General features: G+C 38.2%; 1 protein-coding gene and 1 long non-coding RNA gene across 2 annotated transcripts in view; both read left to right on the top strand.

Annotated features, from left to right (window-relative positions):
• The window catches only part of GRM7 (glutamate metabotropic receptor 7), a 1,019,804-nt gene that overhangs the window by 223,972 nt on the left and 782,427 nt on the right, over positions 1–13,405 (top strand).
• Positions 12,151–13,405, top strand: part of LOC143647051 (uncharacterized) — a 34,882-nt gene continuing 33,627 nt past the window's right edge. The window contains exon 1 of the long non-coding RNA XR_013157808.1: positions 12,151–12,248. This is a non-coding gene — a long non-coding RNA (uncharacterized LOC143647051). The remainder of the gene's footprint in view (positions 12,249–13,405) is intronic.

Here is a 13,405-nt window from a genome sequence, read left to right as displayed (position 1 = left end):
TTGTTCATAGTATCCTGTTATTACCTCCTTTATTTCTGTGAGGTCAGTAGTTATGTCTCCTCTTCCATTTCTGATCTTATTTATTTGCATCCTCTCTCTTCTTCTTTTTGTCAATCTTGCTAAGGGCCCATCAATCTTATTGATTTTCTCATAGAACCAACTTCTGGCCTTATTGATATTCTCTATTGTTTTCATGTTTTCAATTTCATTTATTTGTGCTCTAATGTTTGTTATTTCTTTCCTTTTGCTTGCTTTGGGGTTAGCTTGCTGTTCTTTCTCCAGTTCTTCCAAATGGATAGTTAATTCCTGAATTTTTGCCTTTTCTTCTTTTCTGATATAGGCATTTAGAGCAATAAATTTCCCTCTTAGCACTGCCTTTGCTGCGTCCCATAAGTTTTGATATGTTGTGTTTTCATTTTCATTCGCCTCGAGGTATTTGCTAATTTCCCTTGCAATTTCTTCTTTGACCCAGTCGTTGTTTAGGAGTGTGTTGTTGAGCCTCCACGTATTTGTGAATTTTCTGGCACTCTGCCTATTATTGATTTCCAACATCATTCCTTTATGGTCCGAGAAAGTGTTGTGTAAGATTTCAATCTTTTTAAATTTGTTAAGACTTGCTTTGTGACCCAGCATATGGTCTATCTTTGAGAATGATCCATGAGCACTTGAGAAAAAGGTGTATCCTGCTGTTGTGGGATGTAATGTCCTATAAATGTCTATTAAGTCTAGTTCATTTATAGTAATATTCAGATTCTCTATTTCTTTGTTGATCCTCTGTCTAGATGTTCTGTCCCTTGATGAGAGTGGTGAGTTGAAGTCTCCAACTATTATGGTATATGAGTCTATTTCCCTTTTCAATGTTTGCAGTATATTCCTCACGTATTTTGGGGCATTCTGATTCGGTGCGTAAATATTTATGATTGTTATGTCTTCTTGTTTAATTGTTCCTTTTATTAGTATATAGTGTCCTTCTTTGTCTCTTTTAACTGTTTTACATTTGAAGTCTAATTTGTTGGATATTAGTATAGCCACTCCTGCTCTTTTCTGGTTCTTATTTGCATGAAATATCTTTTCCCAACCTTTCACTTTCAACCTATGTTTATCTTTGGGTCTAAGATGTGTTTCCTGTAGACAGCATATAGAAGGATCCTGTTTTTTAATCCATTCTGCCAATCTATGTATTTTGATTGGGGAATTCAGTCCATTGACATTTAGTGTTATTACTGTTTGGATAATATTTTCCTCTAACATTTTGCCTTTTGTATTATATATATCATATCTGATTTTCCTTCTTTCTACACTCTTTTCCATATCTCTCTCTTCTGTCTTTTTGTATCTGACTCTAGTGCTCCCTTTAGTATTTCTTGCAGAGCTGGTCTCTTGGTCACAAATTCTTTCAGTGACTTTTTGTCTGAGAATGTTTTAATTTCTCCCTCATTTTTGAAGGATAATTTTGCTGGATATAGGAGTCTTCGTTGGCAGTTTTTCTCTTTTAGTATTTTAAATATATCATCCCACTGTCTTCTAGCTTCCATGGTTTCTGCTGAGAAATCTACACAAAATCTTATTGGGTTTCCCTTGTATGTAATGGATTGTTTTTCTCTTGCTGCTTTCAAGATCTTCTCTTTCTCTTTGACCTCTGACATTCTAACTAGTAAGTGTCTTGGAGAACGCCTATTTGGGTCTAATCTCTTTGGGGTGCGCTGCACTTCTTGGATCTGTAATTTTAGGTCTTTCATAAGAGTTGGGAAATTTTCAGTGATAATTTCTTCCATTAGTTTTTCTCCTCCTTTTCCCTTCTCTTCTCCTTCTGGGACACCCACAACACGTATATTTGTGCGGTTCATATTGTCCTTGAGTTCCCTGATACCCTGTTCAAATTTTTCCATTCTTTTCCCTATAGTTTCTGTTTCTTTTTGGAATTCAGATGTTCCATCCTCCAAATCACTAATTCTATCTTCTGTCTCTTTAAATCTATCATTGTAGCTATCCATTATTTTTTCTATGTTTGCTACTTTATCCTTCACTTCCATAAGTTCTGCGATTTGTTTTTTCAGTTTTTCTATTTCTTCTTTATGTTCAGCCCATGTCCTCTTCATGTCCTCCCTCAATTTATCGATTTCATTTTTGAAGAGGTTTTCCATTTCTGTTCGTATATTCAGCATTAGTTGTCTCAGCTCTTGTGTCTCATTTGAGCTATTGGTTTGTTCCTTTGACTGAGCCATATTCTCAATCTTTTGAGCGTGGACAGTTATCTTCTGCTGCTGGCGTCTGGGCATTTATTCAGATTTCTCTTGGTGTTGGACCCAGCAAGGTTGTAATATTTTTCTGTGAAATCTCTGGGTTCTGTTTTTCTTATCCTGCCCAGTAGGTGGCGCTCGTGGCACCCGTTTGTCTGCGGGTCCCACCAGTAAAAGGTGCTGTGGGACCTTAAACTTTGGAAAACTCTCGCCGTCCTGGGGGTTCGCTAGCCGAAACGGCTTGAGCCGGCCCGGGGTCCGAACGCAGGGAGGGTTGCTGGTCGCCGCAGCCAGGGAAAGAGCCCGTCCGAATTTCCTAGTCGGCCCTGGGCAACAAGCGTGGCGGGAGGGCGCCAGCGGCAGCGGCCCGCCCGAGAGAGTGCACGTTCCCCGGGAGTCACGGGTTTGGAAGGGGCCTCCCCCACCCGTCACCGTTCTCCGCGGCCTGGGGGTTTCCGATCCAATTCTCTCAGTTGGTCCCGGGGCTGCGCGTGGTGTGGGCGCCAGCCGTCTTTGTTTCAGGGGACCGCCTCTCCAATTCTCCCAGCCGGCCCGGGAAGGGGGAAGGGAGTAACTCCGGCCGCTTGCCACCCCGCCCGGTAAGGCCCGCGCGCCTCGGCGATCTCACCCGAGCTGCTTCTCTCAGCCAGCCAGCCGTTCCAGGATGGGGTACGCTGTCTTTTTTATCTCTGTTGTGGCTTTGGGCACTTTCTGTATCGTTTCTACTCCCCTAGTAGGTGTCCTGGAGAAGAAACTAAGATCCGCGCGTCTTACTAAGCCGCCATCTTCCAGGAAGTCCTGAGCTCAGTCTTTTGAAAAGGAAATAAAAGATTTTCTCCCTCCTTACCTATTCTATATGCTAATAGGACCTTGCAGTTGGGAGAATGGCATTAGCACACTTAAAGAAATTAATAGGATGTAGTGTGGATGTCAAACATTTTGGATTGCTGAGAGTGCAAAGGTCAAAAAAGATGAGGAAGAAGGAAGCATGGGCCTCAGCAGAGGCGTAGTGTCTTAGTTTCCCAGATATTTAAACAAACACCATACAACGGGTTGGCTTAGCAACAGGAATCTATTGGCTCATAGTTTCAGAAGCGAGATGGCTTGCTTCCTCCTAAGCAGTCCTTAGGTTCCTGGACTTTCCTTTAGTGTGTTAATGCACATGACGGCTTCTTATCCTTCCTCTTCTGGCTGCTCCCTGTGATTTTCTCTTTCCGTGTCCAATTTTCCTTGCTTAGAAGAACTTCAGCAATATTGGATTAAGGCCCACCCTCCTTTAGTTTGGGCATGCTTTAACTAATAACATCTTCAAAGATCATGTTTCCAAAAGGGTTCACAACCACAGAACCAAGGGTTGGGGCATGGACATATTTCTGTGGTGGGCATGATTCAAACCCCAATAGGTAATTAATGCAAGGATTAAAGCATTACATTGAGAAATTTTTGTGAGCTTATAAGCCATGAAAGAGCCGCTATACTTTCTTGGACAGAGTGAGCATGGGGCTGAGAATTGAACGTGGGGGCATCTATATGTAAGTGAAAGAAGAAAGAACAGCCAAGACAAAAGCACAAAGAATAAATTAGGTAATATAATGCATACTATATGTAAGACATTAAACTGTTACAGTGCATACAAAGAAATGTAGTCTCTGCCATGCAGTACCTTTAATTGTGCCAGTCAACACAGCATATTAACCATTTTTAAGACATGTGACTCAGAAAAAAGGTCACATGATGTGATTATGCTAATGAGCAGAAAAGAACTCCAGGTAGAAGATTAACTTTGAGCATACTTTTCTAATGCTTTCTCACCACATCTAAATTCTCTTAAATTGCCAACTCTCTATAAAAACTGAGTCAACATATATCAATGTTAGATTGTTTTCATCCACAACCTTACATATTTGGGGATTTTCAGCCACATATAGTGCGTAAAGGACTGAATTTCACAAAATTTTTATTTTATTTGTGCCTCTTTATAGAATTATCTCTATGTGTGGGATATTTTATCCTTGGCAATATCCCTAGAGGAGCTATGTTAAAATACTGAAGGAAAGAAGTAATGATGGTGCAGGGGACTACCAGGTTCCCATGGGTATTTTGGGAAGCTTGATGGACACTAAAAGCCATACTGAGAGAGAAGCACTTACCAGCATTTATTCCCTCCTTCAGTTTCAAGTGGCACAGACAAAAAAATTGCTCTGCTAGTTGCCATCATGTTCTAAATGTGTCCACTGTTGCTGTTTCAATCATGTATCTCAAAAGACATGTTGGAGTCTTAATTAGCACTCCTGTGTTTACGTGTCTGTTTATTTATAAATACTATATTTGCATGTGTTAAGGTGACTCGGTGTGGAATTGTTTCTGAGTAGGATCTTCAAAGATCTCACTTAGGTGTGGCCAACTGAATCAGGGTAGGTCATAATCCATATTACTAGAGGCATTATGAAGAGAGGAAGCTCGGATATGGTAGAGAAGGCAGGAGCCATAGAGTTTAGGGGGCAGAAGAAATCAGAAAAGCAGACCAAGGGGGGAGAGAGTGCCTTATGACAGAGGATTGTCAGAACACTACACGTTTAGGAAGAAAACAAGCCCTGCTGATTCCTTGATGTTGGATTTTTAGCCTCCCAGACCATGAGACAGTAAATTCCTTTTGTGTGACTCCTCAGTGTGTATTAGTTTTCATAGCAGCTATGACAAAATAAGACATCTGATGTAATCATATCCCCTGGTGGGATAGATACAGATCTGGTAACTCAGCTCTCTCTAACCAAGAACCATTGGTCAAGAGGGTAACACATCACTAATCTAAGGTCAGTGAAGATGCAATGAAGACTTGATGTTCAAGCCTCCACTTAGTCAGAGATCATCTTCATTTATCAGATCCCTTCATACTCATCATTCCCATTCATTCTAAAATTTGAACTCAGAGACTGTTCTTATGTCCTAGTGATTGCCAGATTGGTAGCTATCTTGGACTAGATGCCTGTTGAATAAGCAGGTGAAGTTGGTGGTTAGGGAGAAGAGGGTGGGATGGACGTACAAAATGTATTACTTGCATCTCTGAGGAATAGCTTTCTCAGTTTCTGACAGATAACCAGTCTTTCCATAAAGTTCAGCAATACTTATATCCTTGTCCATGAATTCAGTAGGATGTACCTTAACTAATTTATTTTATCTTGTAAAGTAATTTGATCAGGTTTATCATCTTTGCAACCAAAAGTATCTTGGCTGAAATAAATATCAAGAGAAAATGTGAAAGTCACTGCTGGGTCAGCCTCCAAATGCTTCCCTATTCCACTTGAGTGCTTGGTCACCTGCAAAGTAGTGTTAGTATAAACATAAACTTTCATTTTTTCCTCTAACCGGGACTGCCTATACAATGCCAAGCAGAAGTTATCTGTATTAGGTTAAGCGGGACCAGGTGCTGTAACAGATGGAACTGGATCTTAGCAAATTAACATAAAGGAAGTTTATTTCTAACTCACATGAAGTAAAAATTGGTGGCGGTCCAGGGTTGGAGGCTGTGACCCACATAGTCAGTGAGGGACCTAAGCTGATGAAAGACGTACCGTTCTTAATATACAGCTCTGAAGAAAACTTTGACTGCTGGCAAGCTTCCAAAAGACAAGGGAAAGAGATAAGGTGGGAGGTAGAAAGAAGGGTTTTGAGGGCAGATCTGGGAAGACAGTACAGCTGAAGTCCATGTTGAATATAGTCATGAGGTCTTTTCTGACTGTGAGTGAGGCCGAGAAATACAGTCTAGCTATGTGCCTAGGAGGAAAGGGAAAAGGTTATTGAACAACTGGGCAGTTTGTGCCAAGGCATCTCAATTCTTAGTACTGGATTGTCTTAAGCTTATCCTTCTATTAAACTGAAGTATAATTGTGAACACAAAAAGATATTGTGATTATATCATCTTTCACTTAAAATAAGGGAATAACATGCCTTCTCCCATCCCCCCTGCCCTCTTTACAGCAATGGTTACATATCCTATGATGTAGTTATTGCAAGAAACAAAACAATTTAAATATTTAATGCATGGTATATGCAGATCTATCTATGATGCCTAAAGGTGTTTAGTGAAAACCATCTGAGATTGGGAGATCATTGGAAAGGAAGAACAGATTCAGATTTGTTTTGTCAAAATCAAATTTATTTGTTCAAATAAATGCAACATGTCCACCCTTCTAAACCACCAATGAAACAACTGAGCAAAGGAAAAATTATAGACGCATAGACCACAGTCTCTGTTGTTACAATGCGTGCTTTACAATGAGCATTAACTCCTCTGTTATTGGTAAATAGGGTAATGATGTCATATTATGGAATTCACACTGTTCTATACTCTTTTTTTTCTCAGCACTTTAAGTAACAGTAGTTAAACACAAAGTATAAGAAAAGCAGCTTGTAGCAGGTTATGGAGTGATTCTCTACTGGCCACGTGCACATGTGCTTTGTGATATTGGCTTAGGTTCAGTTTGGGCCTCATAGTCTAGATAAAACAAATCTGAATCTGCTCTTCATTTCCAGTGATCTAGCAAGAAAGTGTTTTGTGCGGTTTCTTACTGTGTTTCTTTATCATGAGAATGCTTACTGTGTTTTCTTTATGATGGCAATGTAACATTTGTTTTTTATTTTGAACTAGGTTAGTTTTTAAATTATTTTTAATGATCGTGGAGAATATGAAGGGTTCCTGGCACTATATGTATTTTATTAGAGACAAATACGCCTTTCTTTTCTGTTGCAAGTGTCAGAAACCCAAGACAACTACCTCAAGTAAAATGGAAATGTTTTAAGTCTTATAACTTGAATGCTCAGGGGGTTATAGATCCGTCCATAGACATCACCATCCCTAAAGCCAGGTGCAATGTCTGTCTCTTTTCCTTTTTGTCTTGGCTCAGTTTTTCTCAATGGACTTTAGTTTGGCTGTAGGTGGTCTCTGAAAGGCAGGTAGGGGGGCACTTTCAGACCCAGACTCATTCTCACTGTGCCCTGATGTCAATGTCTATGACATCATTATATAAACCATCATCTATATCTAAATCTGGAATGCGTTGCAGAAAAAGGAAGATTAAAAAGACTTTAATATGTGGATGGGCAAGTTACCAAAACCAATGAGTAATATAATTGTGGGACAGGGCCACCATACTAGAGCTGTGACCTTTAGCAGAAAAATACAACTACCTAGAATGATAAAAGTTGGTGGATCTATGATGATGAATATGCAACCAGGTGATGATACTGTGAATTACTGATGATATATGTAGAACGTAATGATCCAAAGTTAAGAATGTTTGCATTTATTTGGTGTTTTTTGGTATTTAAAAATTAAAAAAAAATAGTTGGCGGATCTTGGTACTGATTGGGGGTATTTTGGAGTTCTTGTACTGGTTTTGTGTTACTTTTGCCACTGACTGTAAATTTGATATTCAAAACTAAAAGTGGGGAAAAAAAAATAGCCACTGCCAAACTGTAGTTCAGAACAACCAACATTCAGCCATATGAGTGACAAGATAATTTTTCTTCCAGTGTCCTTATGGGATTTTTAGAGAGTGTTCTCATTGGTCCTTGTTAGATGATTTTATTATACATAGTGATAGGGGACATTCAGAGATCTTGTTTGTGATCCTCTCTGTGTGGCTCTCGGGCAGTACGATTTACCATGACCATGTCCTCATGGATGGGGGAAAAGGTAACAAAGCACTTTTATCGTTCCATGAGCCTAAGAAATTATAGATACAGTATGGTGGAACCCATGACTAAATTTGAAATAAAAGTTTCACCTACTGGTGACTTGATCCAGTAGATTCCGAGTACTTTATACTCACACCAAATCATTCATTTTCCCCATATAAAGAGGAGGAATAAATAGTTAGGGTAAAACAATATGTATTAACTTCAGTATTTTCCCCTGAGAAAGAACTATGGTTCCTTCTAAGGAAATGTATGGAAGAAGGGGAAGAGAATATCTCCCCATGCCTCAGAAAAAAATACAGTGTCCTCAAAGTTTAACCCAGCATCTGGAAATGAATATTTGGTCAATAAATGTTTCGTGAAATGTTTAATTACCAGAATCACAGTTTCCAAAGTGCATAGCATTTAGAATTTTCCTAAACATAGCTGAAGAAAAGGAAAACCTGCTTAGACTACATAGTATCCAAATCTATGTAGTCTTTCCTTATGGAGTGAATATTTGTATTAATTCCAAATGAATGCCAAAAATGGAAGTAATTTCCTGTTAAATAAACATTTTAATTTGATCATCTTCACTGCAGGAGAACGTTCCAGTAGTCATCTGTAAATACTATTACAGTGAGAGTATGATAAACTCTTTTTCATGCAGAATCTTGTCCTTTGGTTTAATGGAGAGTGTCAACCATGTGACAAAAAAATTGACTATGGGAATATAATGAATGTCATACTGATTGCTCTTCCCCTCACTGCTTTTTTTCCCCACAGGAATTTGTACCTTGAAAGAGCTCTTAAATGTTTTAATACTGTCAATTGCTTATAATTTCTTGTTTAGCCTTGTGATAATGCAAGTGGAAATGATGGAGAGGTGAGAGAATTGACACAGCTAATGGGAATTTTGCACATCAAATAAATGGAAGCCTAGAGGACTAGAACTGTGTATGTACTATGTATATATGTGGGCCGGTACATGTGTGTATATATGCATGTATGTATGTCTATATGGATGTCTATATATGTATCCATTGTGCATGTGTATGTATACATGTGTATTTAGTTTCTATGAGACCTACAGTAACAGCTGGCTTATGAATGGCCACTTGATTCAGCCTCACTGAAAAGACTTATTTATCTCCAGTTTTCTTTTTAAAACTGTTGTTTAGGGCTTTTATTTTCAAGAGTGCTGAGGGCTTTCCATTTTAAATCCTCTGATGATACAGAAACATTCATTCTCCATAAAAGGAAATAGTCATATGATATTCATTTGAAAAAGTTGACTCCCCATTCATAGGTGAACCAAACTCATTTACTGGCCCCACTTGGGTTAAGCTTAGCAGCAGATGCTGGCTTTTTTCTGTTTGATTATTGCCTAGACCAACTGATCTGTGCATAGGTTTTTATTTTGAGTTGTTGTCCACTTTGGAGGAGAGGATTGAAATGCTAGAAATGGCCTGAAAAGGGCTGATGGGAATGAAATAGGTGTGTTTTTCTGTCATTGTTAGAATAGCTTTTGACTCCTTCAAAAAAACATTCATGTCTAAGGATACGGAATAAGCTCATCTGGGCAAAACATCCTGTTCTGTCACTGCTACTAAAGAGGAAATTTTCTCTAACCATTTCACAGGTGAGGAAACACTTGCCTTACATTTTCTCAACATTTTTACCCAGCTTTCCTTGTGTTTTGTCCTAAAGCATGCGATGTTCTAATAACTGACTCTTTGTTATTAGAATGAACAATGTCTAAGAAACAGGTTGGCAACTGCTGTTTCCCACACTGAGAGCAGAAATCTGTGTCACGAGAGGAACCTTACAACAAGAATATTTTAGTGAGGCTAACACCTTTACTATAAGTATATAAAATATGTATTGTTTTGGAGTCATATGAAGCTTGCTTTCCTGAAACTTACTGTATTCTGTTATTTTTAGCATGAATCATATTTAAAAATGCCTCTTTGATAAGCTAACTTTTGAAGTTACTGTTGAGCTCCTCTGAGAGGGAGTTCCAATTGGTCATATTAAACCTACTATAGCATTACTACTGATTTGTAATAATTCTTACATTTACTCAGTATTTTTTAATCTCGAAGAATTGTCTACCAAAACAAAATTTTAAAATGCTTGAGAAGAATATTACATTCAGTTCCACAGTTGCCATGACAACTGCAAGGAAGGGAGGAAGTCTGCCTTCCCTTTTCAGGGATGGATTTGCATTATGATGTCTTAGCATTGCTCCCTCTGGTAGTCCTGCATCATTCCTGATGACAGTAAGATGCTCAGCTCCCATCAGAGAGATGTTTCTGCATGGGAATAAACTGCAGCTTCTCCTGTTGGGGTTATGATATAGATGTATATCCCTTCTCATGCTCCATTAGCAAACTCACACAGTGGAGGCAGAAAGGATGTCTGTCATAGATGGACTTCTGAGAGCCGATGAACTCTGAATTTTTTTTTATAAGTTTTTGTCTGTATGTTCATTTATCTGGGAGTAAAATTCAGTGGGATTATGTTAACTCGGAAGTCTTCTACTGAAGTTACTAAGGTGGTCAAAGTTCCCCCAACTCTGTATGTCTAGAGACACTGTGGAAGGATGTTGGTGCTTTCCAGACTTTTAAATATGTTTCTTTGTTTGAGGGGGGTGATATTTTCCTCAATCTCCTCATGCTCCTAAAATATGACTTAATTCAGGACCTGACATTGAATATTCCAGAATGTTGATGCTGCCCTATTGCTTTCATAGAGGGTCCATAAGAAGGATTTAAGGGTTGAAAAGGGGGTAGTTGATGCTTCTCTTGAGTAATCTTCTAGATAGTTAACTTAATGGGAATGAGACATGTTTGCATAAAATGCCAACTAGAGAAAACAAATTTCATATTGTGTTTTTTTTTCTTTCCATGTAAGAAGGGCTAAGTGGTGCCATTTTACTTTTAATAAAAAGTATACAAAATTCATGATCAGGCTAAGAAGGATTATTTCAGGTTGGTGTGATGACAAAATAACCAAATCCAGTCAAGAGAAGGCAAAAAACACTTTGAATACCTTACTTTATATTTCAAAATAATTCCACACCTTTTGCCTTGTCAAAATAGATGAGATTAGCTGGTAGAAATACAGCTTGAAAATACTGATTCACATGCTTCATGAAACCTGTGGAGCTATGAGAAACTAATAGAGTGTCTGATTACTTCCCTTGTCTCAAGGTAACACTGTACCTTAGTAATAAGACAGATAGGCTGTCCTGTTCTTTTTTATTTGAAGCAAGGAGAAATTTTAATGTTACCCAAATAGCTGGTTGTCAGATCAATTTTTAAGAATTCTTTGATTCCCAAATAACTATTGTAACTAAAGTTGCATTTGAGAAAAAGAAATAGAGTCTATGTTCCTCTAACAAAAACACACTTGTTGCTATGAAGTCCTATCAAATGAACTTGTTAAACTGCATCTATAAAGTTTGAAATTCTCAGCTTTCACTGGAATAAGTAAAATAACTATGTATTGAGCTCTGTGGTCAAAATTCAGTAGGCACTTCTGATTAAGCTGAGCATGCTACAAGGTAATTCTGATTAAGCTGAATATGGTACAATGTAGGAATGACGGTACAAATAGATACTATGTTCTGCCTTAGAGTAGAACTATCTAAGTTCCTGGAGGGATGTGGAAATAAAATGTCATCGGGATTAAGCATTCCTTAAATATTCCCCTATCATAGGATATTCTAAAAATCAGAGTCCTAAATAAATAGACAGATTTTGGAGGTTCTAGGAAAAAGATCACTGGATCTTGTTGATGTGCAAAACATATCTGAAAGACATTTAATTTTTATAAGAGGAAGACAAAAGAGAGGAAGATGAAGATATTTTTGATGAGGCTTAGAAATTGAATGCCTTTCCAGGGTTACACAAATAGGAAATACCTGAGCTCAGATTGGGATCCAGTAAATCCTATAAGCATCAGCATGAAGTTAAGTGCACTTTGATGGAAAGCATAAGACTAACTTGCTGACCCCTGATAATTCACAGGCTTTGGAATTATACCAGGTGAGGATTTCTCGGTTTAATACAAGTTGTGTGATCAAGTGACAGTTATACAAACTCACTGAGCTTTGATTTCCTCATTGAGACCCCATGTAGGCAAAATAGACTCTATGACATACACCAGGTCCTCATCAGGAGTCAGAGTTTTATGAGGTAACCATAATATATTACTGCAAACTTAGTCACTTAAAACAGTGTAAATTTATTCTTTCACAGTGCTGGAGTCCAGATGTTTGGAATTAAGGAGTTGGCAGGATTGGTTTCTTCTAGAAATTCTGAGCTGGTATCTTTCTCACGCTTCCTTCCCAGTTTTTGGTAACTGCTGGTAATCCTGGGCATTTTTTGACATGCACTTGCCTCACTCCAGTATCTGCCTGTGCCTTCACATGACTTTCCCCTCTGCCTGGCTCTGTCTTAAAAATCCCTCTGCCTTTCTTTCTTTTTTTTTTTTTTTTTTTTTTTTTTTTTTATTAACGGAAAGAAAAAAAAGAAATTAACACAACATTTAGAAATCATACCATTCTACATATGCACTCAGTAATTCTTAACATCATCACATAGATGCATGATCATTGTTTCTTAGTACATTTGCATCAGTTTAGAGGAACTAGCAACACAACAGAAAAAGATATAAAATGTTAATATAAAGAAAAGAAATAAAAGTAGTAGTAATAGTAAAAAACAACAACAACAAACAAACCAACAAGCAAACAAAAACAAAAAAAAAAAACCTATAGCTCAGATGCAGCTTCATTCAGTATTTTAACATGATTACTTTACAATTAGGTATTATTGTGCTGTCCATTTTTGAGTTTTTGTATCTAGTCCTGTTGCACAATCTGTATCCCTTCAGCTTCAATTACCCATTGTCTTACCCTGTTTCTAACTCCTGCTGAACTCTGTTACCAATGACATATTTCAAGTTTATTCTCGAATGTCCATTCACAACAGTGGGACCATACAGTATTTGTCCTTTAGTTTTTGGCTGGATTCACTCAGCATAATATTCTCTAGGTCCATCCATGTTATTACATGGTTCACAAGTTTATCTTGTCTTAAAGCTGCATAATATTCCATCGTATGTATATACCACAGTTTGTTTAGCCACTCTTCTGTTGATGGAGATTTTGGCTGTTTCCATCTCTTTGCAATTGTAAATAACGCTGCTATAAACATTGGTGTGCAAATGTCCGTTTGTGTCTTTGCCCTTAAGTCCTTTGAGTAGATACCTAGCAGTGGTATTGCTGGGTCGTATGGCAATTCTATATTCAGCTTTTTGAGGAACCGCCAAACTGCCTTCCACAGTGGTTGCACCCTTTGACATTCCCACCAACAGTGAATAAGTGTGCCTCTTTCTCCGCATCCTCTCCAGCACTTGTCATTTTCTGTTTTGTTGATAATGGCCATTCTGGTGGGTGTGAGATGATATCTCATTGTGGT

This window comes from Tamandua tetradactyla, chromosome 9 (genome assembly GCF_023851605.1).
Source record: "Tamandua tetradactyla isolate mTamTet1 chromosome 9, mTamTet1.pri, whole genome shotgun sequence".
Taxonomy (NCBI): domain Eukaryota; kingdom Metazoa; phylum Chordata; class Mammalia; order Pilosa; family Myrmecophagidae; genus Tamandua; species Tamandua tetradactyla.
Note: the sequence above shows the minus strand (reverse complement) of the source record. Positions and strands in the feature narration are given on the sequence as shown.